This window comes from Panthera pardus, unplaced genomic scaffold (genome assembly GCF_024362965.1).
Source record: "Panthera pardus isolate Hobbes unplaced genomic scaffold, ASM2436296v1 HiC_scaffold_10, whole genome shotgun sequence".
Taxonomy (NCBI): Eukaryota; Metazoa; Chordata; class Mammalia; order Carnivora; family Felidae; genus Panthera; species Panthera pardus.
The window spans coordinates 45780578-45795176 of NW_026526655.1; the positions used below are offsets into that span (position 1 = coordinate 45780578).

The 14599-nt window shown below is 34.7% G+C and overlaps 1 long non-coding RNA gene across 4 annotated transcripts in view; it reads left to right on the forward strand.

Annotated features, from left to right (window-relative positions):
* The first annotated feature begins 214 nt into the window (after nucleotides 1-214).
* Nucleotides 215-14599, forward strand: part of LOC109274361 (uncharacterized) — a 28523-nt gene continuing 14138 nt past the window's right edge. For 2 of the 4 annotated variants that reach the window (XR_002083569.2, XR_008423721.1), the window contains exons 1-2: nucleotides 215-482; nucleotides 12107-12193. This is a non-coding gene — a long non-coding RNA (uncharacterized LOC109274361). The remainder of the gene's footprint in view (nucleotides 483-12106; nucleotides 12194-14599) is intronic. The other 2 variants (XR_008423720.1, XR_008423722.1) reach the window with 1 other exon arrangement.

The window sequence follows — 14599 nt, forward strand, 5'->3', positions numbered from 1 at the left end:
TGGGCCCAGACGGTTAAGTATTGTATAAATATTGTCGACCGAGTAACTACTGCTATTTTTGTCTCTGACTCTTTGCAGGGCCCAAATGCTAACTCCATTTACCGAAACCTCCTTGGTTAAGGGTTCTGGAAAGTTTCAAGAACATAAAATAAGAAAACAGTGATAAGCTGCCTTAGAAATGCAATTTTACAAAGTTGTCAAGTAAACCTATTAGAGCCAGGAAAATGTTGTAAAGTATGGTAAAAATCTCCATCTTAGGGAGAAAAGGACAGTGAGCATTGCTGCCTTCCCTCCTGTTCTCCTTTACCCACAGGTTTCCTCCCCCAACTTAAGAGTATGCATTAGGAAACAGAGGAGGGACAGTTTTCATGGGAGAAATGGGAAGAAGGAAGACTGGAAGAATGTGTGCACATACGGGGATAGGAGAAAGAATTTTGGAGCCCAGAGTAGCTTCTATTGATTGTAGCTCTTTGACCTGGATGGTAAGTATTGCCTTTTGGTCTGGAGATCATTTTGGCTTAGAAATGATGGGAGATGAAGTTGGCATGCAGAGATTGGAGCAGATAGATCATTGCCAAGGACTTATTTTCAACCGTTGGCTCAAAGGCAAAAGATTAAGGAGCCTGTAGATAATTCGTGTATTTGTTAGCTTAGTTTAGAAAATACAAGTGCTCAAAACTCTCAATCCAATATGAAGCTTCAGTTTCCCTGGTGTCATGTTTTAACACTTTCTTCCAATCGGGAGAAATGACTCTTCCAAGTGACTCACTTTTATTTCAGATGGTTTGCTTGCTACTGTCCTTTCCCAGAGAACAGGATTACCATTCCTTAGAAATATTATTTGGAGGGTATATTTCTCCTGGGTAGAAAGTGAGACAGAGATTTTGCAATAGAGAAATGCAGCATCATGTGAAAGGAGGAGGAAAAAATGTTTAAGAAATCTCAGCATTGCCTGTGTAATTCCTTACATCTTATGTAGTGACAAAACTCATTTCTGAGAAAGCTTTTAAGTGGGCATTTCGGTTCTAGGAAGTGAAGCATCTATAGGGAGAAGTTAAGAAAATACATAAATTCCCCGTGTAGTGAAGTAACTGGTGTTAATCTTAGAGAGAAGACTGTCTGTTTGTTTTGTTTGTTTGTTTGTTTGTTTGATTTGTTGCATGTGGGTTTATTCTGTATGTTGTTGGTTAGTAGGATGGGAAGGAAAAATGGTAAGCAGTGAGCCTCTTTCAATTCAGACAAACAGGTCGGTGCTTAAGGAGAGTGACAGACACAAAAGAGAGTTATTTTATGCAAATGGATGAAAAACTTAAGAAACATGATATCTATGTTCTGTGTTGTGATTCTCCTCCATCATCTTCAAGTTTTCCTTATAGTCTCATGCACACACTAGCCGTGTGTTAATGGAGTCTTACAGAGTGATTTATGTCCACACTTGGGACTAGCTGGTGCAGGGAAAGAATGGTGCCCACCATGAACAGTGAGCAATGAGGTAGTGGTGATTAAAGCAAGCCAGGAGTTCAGAAGGGGAGATAGGAGTGACCAAGAAAAAAGATATGCATTTTGATCATCTTCAGAATTATGGCAGACGGCTCTGGACTCAATACAGTTACATTAGGTGAAAAAGGATTTGGAGACTTTTGGATTACCTAAAAAAAAAAAAAAACACCTGTTATCAAATTATTTCAGAATGTTGAGAAACTAAAATTAGAACTTCCAAATATCTATAAATTATGTCTATAAATAACATTCTTCCAGTGGTTTAAAAAGCAACTCATTGCAATCAGAGAGGATCTGGAGGATGAAAGAAAGAGGGTGACCGAAAAAGAGAAGAAAGGCTGTTGCCCACTTGGGGTAGCCTTGGTACAGATCCTGCTGCTGCTCAAGGGAAGTGGAAGGTCTGGTTTATGTCAGCCTCTATTCTGGGCATGTGTGTAGTCATCTAAGGGTGAAAGGTCTGTACTGTCCTCAAGAGCATAATTACAGGATGAAACATTTTTGAAATTCATTTCCACATCTTTTCACAGTTAGTGGACAAACATACTTGGAGACAGGGGAAAAATTGGAAATATGAATCTTTGACCTTTAAGAAAGAGCAACAATCAGCAAGTAGACTTTACAAAGTTTTATCTGTTAAGAACAAATAATAAAATATTATGTTATCTCTCTATATCTAGTTTAACGGAGTAATTTTTTAAAATATTTATTTATTTTTGAGAGAGAGACAGAGCGCAAGCAGGGGAGAGGGAGACACAGAATCCGAGGCAGACTCCACGCTCTGAGCTGTCAGCACAGAGCCTGACAAGGGTTCAAACTCACAAACCACAAGATCATGACCTGAGCTGAAGTCAGATGCTTAACCGTCTGAGTCACCCAGGTGCCCCTAAATGAGTAATTACTTTAATACAATTTCATATAAGTTATTTGAATAAGCTACACATTCCTTGAAGGTGGTCATATATTTATTTTCCTGGCATTCTACAGTGCCTTATGTCTAATGGACCCTCAAGTTTATTAAGTGAAATAATTCAAGAAGAAATGTTAATACTTTAAATACTCAGAATCTTTAAAGTATTATAAAATATTCAGAAAAATATCTTTGGATTACTGTAATTTGATTAGTACAGATAGTATAAATTCTTAGGTATGTATTTACATTTAATGTATTAAATAACAGGTTTCAGTAACATATACGCCTAAGAACTATCTTTAAAAGATTAGAAAATAGATTTTTCTCTTCTTTATTCTGCACTAAAATCTACCATATAAAAAAAAGTTCCAAATTCTTTGGGGGACAGAATTATGAGTCTTCTGAAGTATATACAACATTACTATCTTTAGTAACCTCTAGGGTTATTCTAAGGTGTCAAAGAATATTTTTACATCAGACTTTTATTCTCTGATGATTTTAATCCCAACAAAAGTGAAGCTCTCCAGAATTAGAGCCTGAGTTCACGAGGTCCCGTTTTCATGTTGGCTTTTTTGGTCAGAACCTGAAGGAGAGCACATCATATCACAGAAATATATATTTCATTGTCCATAACAGTGTATGCCTGAAGGCTACTCTTTGTACACCAGGATACTTCACGGGTAAAATGAGGCTTTCAGTCCTCTTTTATTGTAGTTACTTGGTCAGATTGCAAGTTTGACTGAGACAGATATTACATTGTTAGGAAAAAGAGTACCTTTTGCTTTCAGTTAGAGATTTCCCTAAAAACCCAGTTTCCCCATTTAGCTCTATTTGCATCTATAGATGATCTTTGGATGTTCTTAGCTAGAACTGTGGGCCACAAAAACTAAAAAAATCATGTGAGATGCTGACTTTTGGACTGAATTCAGAACATTATTATGTGACACAAAGATCACAGTAATAGTGGGGTGCCTGAGTGGCTCAATCGGTTAAGCGTCTGACTTCAACTCAGGTCATGCTCTCACGGCTCGTGAGTTCGAGCCACTTGTCGGACTCTGTGCTGGAGTCTGTTTCAGATTCTGTGTCTCCCTCTCTCTCTGCCCCTTCCCCGCTTGCTCTCTGTCTATCTCTCGCGCTCTCTCTCAAAAATAAACATTTAAAAACTTTTTTTAAATGACAGTAGTAAGATCAAATTGGAATTCTTTTTTTTTTTAATTTTTTTTTTTAACGTTTATTTATTTTTGAGACAGGGAGAGACAGAGCATGAACGGGGGAGGGTCAGAGAGAGGGAGACACAGAATCTGAAACAGGCTCCAGGCTCTGAGCTGTCAGCACAGAGCCCGACGTGGGGCTGGAACTCACAGACCGCAAGATCATGACCTGAGCCGAAGTCGGCCGTTCAACAGACTGAGCCACCCAGGTGCCCCAAATTGGAATTCTTTATACCAGTTGTTGCATTTCATCTGTAATTGCTAAAACATAACTGTAATTCATATATATTTTAAAATTTTTCTATCATATCATATATATTATATATCATACCATATATATTTTATATATAGTATATAAAATACATATTTTTTTCAAATATTATGTCAGTGAATAAGAAAGATGATGTTCACCAGAAGATTGATCTGTGGATGGGAAGTATCATTTTGAGAAGTATGAAGTATAATGGATAGAGAAAAATATTTTAAATAGGTCTGGATTATAGTATTATATACTTAAATAAATATAATTTAATTACATATTATGCATTTATATAACATACATATTTATAAACACATACACCACCAAAATAACTAAATAATGCTTCTGACACCAGTGTCTCATGATAAGGAAAAATTAATCTTATAAGCAATCTGCTATAGATGCTTTAAGAAAATCATGTTGATATTTGGTGAGTCACATTTTGTTAATGAAAAAGTTTTTTGACCGAAAATGAAATATTACCCATGATAAGATTTACAAATTATTGAGTAGTAGAAAACGTATTTTTTTCATTCATCTCAGAATGAGACAGAATTTAGTTTGAATTGAAGTCAATATAATTTGGAGTATAAAACTGAAGAAAGTTTTTAAACATTGAGGAGTATAATAAGAACACACTATAATGTAACTTTGCTCTGATAGGGGTGCTTGGCCGACTCAGTCAGTAGAGCATGCAATTCTTGATCTGAAGAGTTGTGTTTAGCTCTGCATTGGGTGTGAATATTGCTTAAAAATAAAATCTTTAAAACAGAGCAGAACAAAACAAAACCCTGCTTTGGTAAAGCAAATTTATTATTGAGGCAAGCATTGGGGAGTAATTTAAAGGAGCGATGGGGGTGGTGCCTGGGTGGCTCAGCCCATTAAGTGTCTGACTCTTGATTTCAGCTCAGGTCATGATCTCACAGTTGGTGGGATCAAGCTGGGCATCAGGCTCTGTGCTGACAGCATGGAGCCTGCTTGGGATTCTTTTTCTCCCTCTCTCTGCCTCTACCCTGGTCACACACTTTCTCTCTCTCTCAAAATAAAGAAATAAACATTTAAAGAAATGAAGGAGAGTTGGGAATGACAAAGAGTGTCTGATGGGGAAGGGAAGAACAGAATTCCTGGAGGAAGGTTGTGTAATCAGATCTAGGACTGAGTGTTGCTGAATTATATAGACTTTACCTGCAATCCACAAGGCATATTATTCCTTGCCACTGTTAGAGTGGCTATAACAGCATCTGGAATATTCATTTTCATTATGTCTACTGATCTAAGAACAAAGATTTTAATGTACTCCCTTCTTACTATTTCCAAAGTTTGGCCCCAAACTCAAATTCCTTGTATTTATGCTACAGGCTAAAAGTAGAGATAGGAAAACAAATATATTATATACAAATCCAGGAAATGATGAGGTGCAGTACAGCCATCATTTTACTTTCCACAAAAAAACAAAAAAATGAAAAAATATTTTGGATATTAACAATTTAATAAATTCAAGGATCATTCTGGGACTAAGGTGTAACTCTCCAACTTTTATGTGTTAGTGTAAACTGAAAAGCTTTGTTGCTAGTTAAAAAAAAAATTAGGAGAATATAGGTAGAATGAGTGGAGTTGGGGGTGGTACCAAAAGGATGAGAGAATCCAAGGAAAGCTTTTTGTTGCTGAAATGTATAAAGATAACAGCTTCAGGTTTTGTTGTTATTGTTGTTGTTGTTTTAAAGAGGGTGAAAGGAGATGAACCTCAACTCCTGTTCCTCTTCCCCAAGATTTCTGGGTTCTAGGAATCTATCTTATTTTCATGGTGCCTTTTCAATTTTCCTGTTCCCTTGATGCTAGCCTAGGTCTTGGCCCATGTTTCTTGTATTACACAGTTATTAGGCAATATACTGTGGCCTCAGGTTTTGGCCTCTCAACTGCTGCAGGAATGCAGGAAGCAAAGAAGTATGTGGAACAAACTAGGTAGGAAAGAAAAAGCTTAGAACTCAGATCAAACTGAGTTTGAATTTCTTTTCACTCATTTAATCACGTTACAAGGGCAAATTAATTCATATGTCTGAGCTTCCTTTTATATTTTGGCTGGTAAATGAGAAAAGCTATATAAAACACTTAGCATACAGTCTGGCACATAACAAGGGCTCATCAGTTGCTGTGGGAGGCAACATATGAATAAAATTATCGCTGCTATTACATTATTATAATTATTATTTGGATATTATTCGATCTAATCTTTCATCCAATTAAGCAATCTCCTCTACAACTTAACTTCTAGATGACTATCCAATCCTTTTATTTTTTATTTTTGAAAATTTACAGTACAATTTACCCATACAACTTACACTCTTTGATTCTGCCCACTATTGCTCAAAGGATATTCATACCTGTCCATATATATCCATATCATTCCATATGTATTCATGTATATCCATATCCATATACGGATATATATTCATCATTTATCTTAAAACGCATACACATTCACGTTTATTTAGCACTGTGAGTGTGCTTGGGAATGAGCTGGATTCTAGGGTTATAAGAAATGAGATAGACATGACGGCTTGCAAAATAGCAGTCAGAAAAACATCTGTAAGTATAATAAACACTAGGACAGGGTATAACAGAAAGACAAATACCGTATGATTCCACATATAGGAGGTATCTAAAATAGTCAAACTCACAGTAGAGGATACAATAGTAGTTGCCAGGGCTTTGGGGGGGGGGGTGGTGTGGGAAGTGAGGAGTTGCTGTTCAGTGGGTGTGAAGTTTTAGTCATTCTAAATGAATAAGTTCCAGAGATCTACTGTACAATAGAGTGCCTATACTTAACAATATGGTATTGTGCACTGTAAAATTTGTTAAGAGGGTAAATCTCATGATAAGTGTTCTTACCACAGAAAAATAAAAATAAATAAAATTTCCCCTTAAAAAAATAAACATAAGAGAGCTCACTTAACCCAAAGTAGTTCTTAAAGCACAATGATGATTAAATTGCATCTTGAAAGATAATAAGGATTACTCCAAGGATACTGAGTCAAGTGTGAAGATTGGAACACGGTGAGGAGAAATCCAGGCAGAGGATCCACTGTGGGTAAGGACGTGAGGAACTGAGACACCCTGGTGTGACAAGATAGTTTGTTTCAGTTTGTGTCTCCAGGGTGAGAGGAACAGCGAGAGTGGGCACAGATGAGGCCAGGAGATTAACAGCAGTCTTCCCCAGGGGAACGTATGTCATGCTGATGAATTTGTACACTTTCGCCTAAAGCAATAGAGAGCCACAGACTGATTTTAAGATGGAAAGTGTCGTGTTAAAATTTCAAAATATCCTTTTGTGCTGGTGTGAAAGAAATTGGAAAATGGGTGCTACTAAAGGCAGGGAAACATCTAATCACTTAAAAGTTTGCTGCAGTGATTCTGGCAACATCTCAGTCTTCAGATAATGATTTCTGTTGTTTTCAATATGACCACCAATGCAACATGAGCTTTCATGATTTTTTAAACAATGAAATCACGGTTTTCACTTATAGGCATGCAGTTGTCAACTAAAATCCCAAGTATTTTTCATATAATCAGCTAATTGAAGACTCAGTATTCTCTACTGTAGCAACTGAGTTCAACATACAGCAATATTATCTCTTAATTTTAGCCCATTGTTCCACCATAAAGATCTATTTTTCTTTAATTCCCGCTAGAGTTTAGGGTGCTTAAAATTTCCAGGATGACATCATCGTAATATGCCCTTTTAAATCACTATCATGCTACTGTTACTTTAGCATTTATTAATCTTTTACAGAGAAGGAAATTGAGTGAAGAGGCTGTTATCATGCAAATTAATGTAGCTAAATGTGGCAGAAAAAGACTGGAATTCAGATCCTCTGACCCAGGTCCTAGATGTCATCAACTACATAATAGTTATTACTCAGTGTGCATTCCTGCCCAGATAAATTATGTAACGCAAATAGCCAATTTTCACATTGCAAGCCAAAAGGAATTGGGTTTTGAAAGTACATGAATATACACTGTGGAGATTTAAAATCTCACACATTTTCCCATGGAAATTTTTTTTTAATTGTAAAATGCAATGAACCTATCTTTCTGATTCAATGGGAAAATATTAGGTTCATTAGTAAATTTGAATAGGGTTATTATTTGTCAGAAAAGAAGAAATTTAAGACCAAAAACTAGTAAGGAAAGAGCATTAGAAATGCAATACTGACCAAATTCAGTCTAAGAGGGCTCTTACTACATTATCTATTCATAATAAAACATGTTCTAGACCTGATACATGTAGAGAACACATGAATTTGAATTTTAATATCCAATGGCCATAGGTTTTTTGAAAATGTTTATGTACTTATTTTGAGAGAAAGAAAGGAGCAGGGGAGGGCAAGAGAGAGAGGGAGGGAGAGAATCCCAGCCGGGTCCAGCTGAGCACAGAGCTCTGACACTGAACTCCATCTCATGACTGTAAGATCATGACCTGAGCCAAAATCAAGAATCAGAGGCTTAAACCACTGAGCCACCCAGGTGCCCCTGACTACAGGTTTTTAAATTATATTACCCATGCTTATAAGCATATTTGAAAAAAAAGTTCTGAAAAAAAAAAGAATTGACATCTTTTACAGATTTCTAGCATTTACAATGTGGAGAGCTGTAAAATGAGACGTGTCAACTTAATGGGTGACTAAATTGATGTGTGGCTAGTTTTCATCTGGATGAGTAGCATCTAATGGTTCTCATTAGAAGTATAATAGCAGCAACAAAGGGAGGGTTATAAGGTTGTTATTTTTCTCCTAGCTCCCCATTTTTACTACTCTCATAACCACATGTGCCCATTCTCCCAACAAAATAAAAAATATTATATTGGGACTTTAAAGACCATCAGACCAATTGGCAAAACATCTCCTGGCATGACCATTAGCCTTACCCACAGGGAGACCAACTGCATGCAGCAATGTAGGGCATTGGCAATATTTTTGAAATAATTTGATTTTTGATATTTCAAAAATTGTGAAGGAGCTTTCAGGGAAAAAATCAGAACATTTTGTAATTTACAATTACTTTATAATTTAGGCTTGTTTTCCTTTTTGATTTTAAACCAAAGCAGGAAACCATAATCTTTTCAGTGCTTAGAGCTGAAAAAAAAACAAAACAAAACAAAAACAAAAACAAAAACAAAAACAAAAACAAAAAAACCCACTTTGGCTCTCTTTCTTTTCCCTGTGATGCTACTTAAATTACAAAAATAACTAAATTCGATTGCCATTTAAAATTACAAAGGGGTAATTCCAAAATTATTTTCATAATCTGTTACGAATAATGCTTATAAGCTGAACTAAATATTCTTTCTGTCTTGTGATTTTATGACCACCTATGAAGAAAACTTGTCTTTTTCCTTTGTTTAATCCTGATTGACCTAATTATGACTTAATAGAGGTGCTTTTTGTCTTTGACTTAGGCCTTTATTCATTTTTGTAGGTGGATTGACTAAAATGGGCAGATTAATTTCTCCTTGGACATAGCAGCATTTACTATCTACAGACCTCTGTGATAATAAAGTCAAATTCTCAAGATTGATATTATTGATTCCATGGAGGTGCACACCATATAAACCTCCATTTCTTGCATTTGGTTCTGTGTTCCGGTAGTGTGGATTATTGAATTAAAATCAGAATTTAGTATAAAAAAATATTTTTCTTGCATATAGTGGCATCTTACAGGCAAAGCTCTTGTCAGGCTAGAAAATTCATAAATAGATGTTAAAATGATGGTTACATATGTAACTGTGTTCCTAGATCAATATGATTTCCTAAGGATTCAAAGCAATATCTGAAAGATGAAAAGAACAGAACCCAAGTCATAACAACATTTAAGGGCAGGGTTGCAAAGTTGTTCCACAGATTGTAGTTCATCTGTATTCAGAGTGCAGCTATAGTTGGAACACCAGTGCATCTATTGCTATTTTAATAACTCAATCCTCAACTTCCAGCTACTGAGTTATAACACCCAAAAAGAAATATCAGAAATAGTATTTCACCTTTAAAAGATCATTAAATAGATCTTCTAAATCTCAAATGAATCCCAAAACTTTGTTAATGTACATTTAAATTATTCTTCCACTTTGATGTTTCTGTTTTTTTTAAGAAAATCATATTGTGCTAGAAAATTTATTTGGAAATGATAACATATGGAGAAAGCATCTAAATAAAAATTCTTGGGAAGACTAACTTTTTGGAATACCAATGTTATCTCAGAACTTAGCTGTAAAACTACACTTTCAGCTTATAGAAGAAATATAAAAATATTCAATATTATAGATTAGTAACAAATATGTAGACTTCACATGCTACTCTTTATAACATATTTATCAAAGTAAATGTTCCATATTTCTGTTCAACCAAACTGAGTTCTAGGAGGTTGAGTGAAAGAAATCAAATGTATTCTGTGAGATGTATTCTCTCACAGAATGAGCTGCCAAAAGGTAGGAGCCAGAGATGGAAATCAGCAGTGGACATTTTTCTGACACTGATAAATTAAATTTAATTTTACCGTCCATACGGTAAAATTCTTTTAGGAACACTTCAATTGTGATACGTTTTCTTTTAGGAACACTTCAATTGTGAATCTTATTACCATAGCTCGGAATTAAGTTCTTCCACATTGCTGTCAAGTGTTTTTCATCTTGGTAAGGAAATGAACATTTGTTCTACAGTTTAAAAATGGCCCACTGCTTTTTTAAAACTTAGAAAAAATATTTCCATAGTCTTTACCCCGTTCAAGATTTCCCCATGCTCTACCCACAACTTACGCTCTCAGTCACCTTGCTCCTAAAAAGTATAGTCAAAAGTAAATGTCCTCTGATATTTATGTAAATCTCATAACTTTTCATCTCTTCACCTAATGATGGTCACTCTGATCTTTCCCTGAATTTCAAGAGCACAGCATCCATCTTAGAAAAGAAGATACACATTCTTTTCAAGTGTACTTGGGCATTTTCCATGACATACCATATGATAAGCCATAAAACAGCCTCAGTAAATGCATTTAAAAGGATTGAAATCATACAAAATATGTTCTCTAATCACAATGGAATAAAACTAGAAATCAATACCAGAAGGAAACTTTGAAAATTCACAAATATGTGAAAAGTAAAAACAAAAAACAAAACACAATCCTAAAAGAACAATAGGGCAAAGAAGAAATTGAGAGAAAATTACAACATACTTTGAGATGAATGAAAATGAAGACAAAACATATTAAAACTGTGGAACAGAGCTCTGCATTACTTAGAGGGAATTTTATAGCTGTGAAACCCTATATTAAATGTATATACAGCGTTCTATTGCTACTGTAAAAAATTAATGCAAATTTAGTGGATTAAATCAACACAAATCATTTTACAGTTGTGCAGGTTGGAAGTCTTATTAAGCTAAAATCAAGGTGTCTGTGGACTATGTTCCTTTCTGAATTCTCTGTAGGAGAGAATTTCTTTTTCTTTTCCAGCCACAGAAGGCACCACTTTCCATGGCTCATGACCCTCTTTCTTCATCTTTAAAACCAGCAAGCTGGATCTAGCCTTTTTCACATCCCATCACTCTGACCTCCTCTTCTGCCCCCATCTTCCATTTTTAAGGACTTCTGTGGTTTTATTAGGCTCACTCCACAATCCAGGATAATTTCTCTATTTAAGGTAACTCATTGGCAACCTTAATTTCATCCGCAACTTTAATTCCTCTTTGCTGTGTTACCTGACATATTTACAGGTGTCAGGGTTTGCATGTGGACATCTTTGGGGGCAGAATAATGGTCGCCCAAGGAATGTACTTTGAAAACATCATAATAATTGAAGGAAGCCAATCACAAAGAATCATATAGTGTATGTTTCCATTTCTATGAAATATCCAGAATAGACAATTCTATAGAAACAGAAAGTATATTTGGACAGTTGCCTAAGCTGGGTGGGAGGTAGAGGAGCGGGAGTAGGGGATATTGGAAGAGTGACTGCTAATGGGTAAGAAGTTTCTTTTTGGAGTGATGAAAATACTCTAAAATTGATTGTAGTGATAGTTACACAACTCTGAATATACAAATATATAAAAGCCACTGATTTGTACAGTTTAAATAGATGAACTGTATATTATTTGTGTATATCAATAAAAATTATATTTGTGTATAAATAACTAATAAAATGACATTTAAAAGTATATATACATATCTTATTTTCCTTAGTTTAAAAAGGAATGAAGAGCAATTACAGTACCAGAGTCACCTGATAACCCACAGAGATGTAAAGTTTCCATGAGGGTACAGTAGTATGTAAGTACATGTTTTTATTTTTTATTTTTTATATTAAGATTAACACATTTTCTAAGTTACTTATTTATTTTGAAAGAGAGAGTGGTGGAGGGGCAGAGAGAGAGGGAGAGAGAATCCCCAGCAGGCTCTGCACTGTCAGCACAGAGCCTGACTTGGGGCTCAGTCCCACAAACCATGAAATCATAACCTGAGCTGAAACCAAGAATTGGTCACTTAACTGACTGAGGCACCCAGGTGCCACAAGATAAACATATTTTTAATATTTTTATTAAGTCCTTAAATTTAATTTTCTTATAGTTATTAAAGGCATTGCAGGTATTTGCTTGTTTTTGAAAATAGAATTCTTTTATTGAGACAATTTTAGATTTACAAGCTGTTATAATAAGTAATACAGAGTGATCCTGTGTATAGAGTGCCTCAATACTAATAACACAACACTATAGTACAAGTCATGATCAGGATTTTGGCATTAATACACTCAAGGTATAATCAAAATTTTTATAGTATGCTCTTATTATCCTATTGATTTCTACAGGGTTTGAGTGATATTTCCTGTTTCATTCCTGATATGGTTAATTTGTGTCTTTTCTCATTTCTTTTCAGCCTTGCTGAATTTTATTAATATTTTTGAAGAATAGGCCTTTAAGTTCACTGATTTTTCCTTCTTTTTTTGTTTTTAATTGCATTGATATCTACTCTTTTTCTTTTTAAGTAATCTCTATGCCCAAGTGGGGCTTGAACCCACGACCCTGAGATCTAGAGTTGCATACTTTTCCAACTGACCCAGACAGGTGCCACAATATCTCCTTTTATTTTTTATTAATTCTTTCTTTCTATTTTCTTTGGGCTTATATTGCTCTTCTTTTTCTGGATTCTTGAGCATGGATGATTGTGACTTTACCTCTTTTCCACTATCTTTTTAGTGTTATAAGTTTTTCTCTCAGCACTGCTTTAACTGTGTCCCAAAATTTTTGGTGTCTCATATTTTCATTTTCATTCTTTTTGATGTATTTCCTGACTTCCTGGAGACTTCCTCTTTGAGCTAAGAATTATTCAATGGTGTATTGCTTAGTTTCCAAGTGTTATAGGATTTTCCTATTCTCTTTTTATCAATGAATTCTATCTGGATTAATTGTGGTTGAGGATACTCCATGTAATTTTGTTTTTAGAAAATGTGCTGAGGTTTGTTTCATAGCCCAGGATATGATTCATCTTGGTATATGTTCCACGAGTACTTGAAAAAAATGTGTATTCTGCTATTGTTGAATGAAGTGTTCTATAAATTTTGATTAGAGCCTGTTTATTAATGATGTTGCATTAAACTATATCCTTGTTGATTCTCTGTCTAATTGCTTCATCAATTGTGAGAGGGATGTTGAAGCCTCCAACTCTAATAGTTATGGGTTTATCTATTTCTCCTTTCACTTCTTTCAGTTTTGCTTTACTCTTTTGCTGTTCTATTGTATAGGATCATTACATCTTTTGGGTGTAAAAGATCCTTTTATTATGTAATGTCCCTCTATCTCTGTTTTCTTTACTCTAAATTCTACTTTATGTACTATTAGGATAGTCACTCTTATTTTCTTTTATGTTTGCTTGATAGACCCTTTTCCAGAGTTTTTCTTCAAACTGACTTTATTGTTTTATTTGAAATGAGTATCTTGTAGGAAACATATATTTGGATCATATTTCCTTTTGATCTTCCCTGCCAATCTCTGTCATTTAATTGGTTCAATAAGACACTTTATATTTAACATAACAATACTTAAGAGTTTAAGTCTATTATTTTAGTTTTCTGCATATTCTGATATTTATTTCTCTTTTTCCTGCCTTCCTATGTTCTACTTGAAATTATTTAGAACTCTATTTTGATTCATATTGTTTTTTTAGCATGTCTTTTCACATAGCTTTGTAGTGGTTACTTTATTACATTTTGTATCCATAAAATCACAGTTTACTGGTATTGTCATTTTAGCAGTTAGAATAAAAAAGAATAGAATAGAATAGAATAGAATAGAATAGAATAGAATAGAAACCTTATGTTACTTTACACACCTCTGTTTATAATATGATTATCTTAAACATTTCCTCTACATACATTTAGACCCATATTAGACAGTGTTATAATTTTGGTTTCTGTTGTCGAATAAAATTTAGAAAACTCAAGAGAAGTGGGAAAGTTTATTGTACTTAATCATATTTTACTTTTAACAATCAAATAGTTCTTTGCAAGAGAAAGCACTGTTTTGCTCCAAAATCCCAGGGAGTTGTGCTATGACACTGCTTCTGTCTTTTTTTATCATTAAGTTTTTTATTTTAATTCTAGTTAACAAACAATGTTATGTTAGTTTCAGGTGTACAATACAGTGATTCAACAGTTCCATATATTACTCAGTGCTCATCATA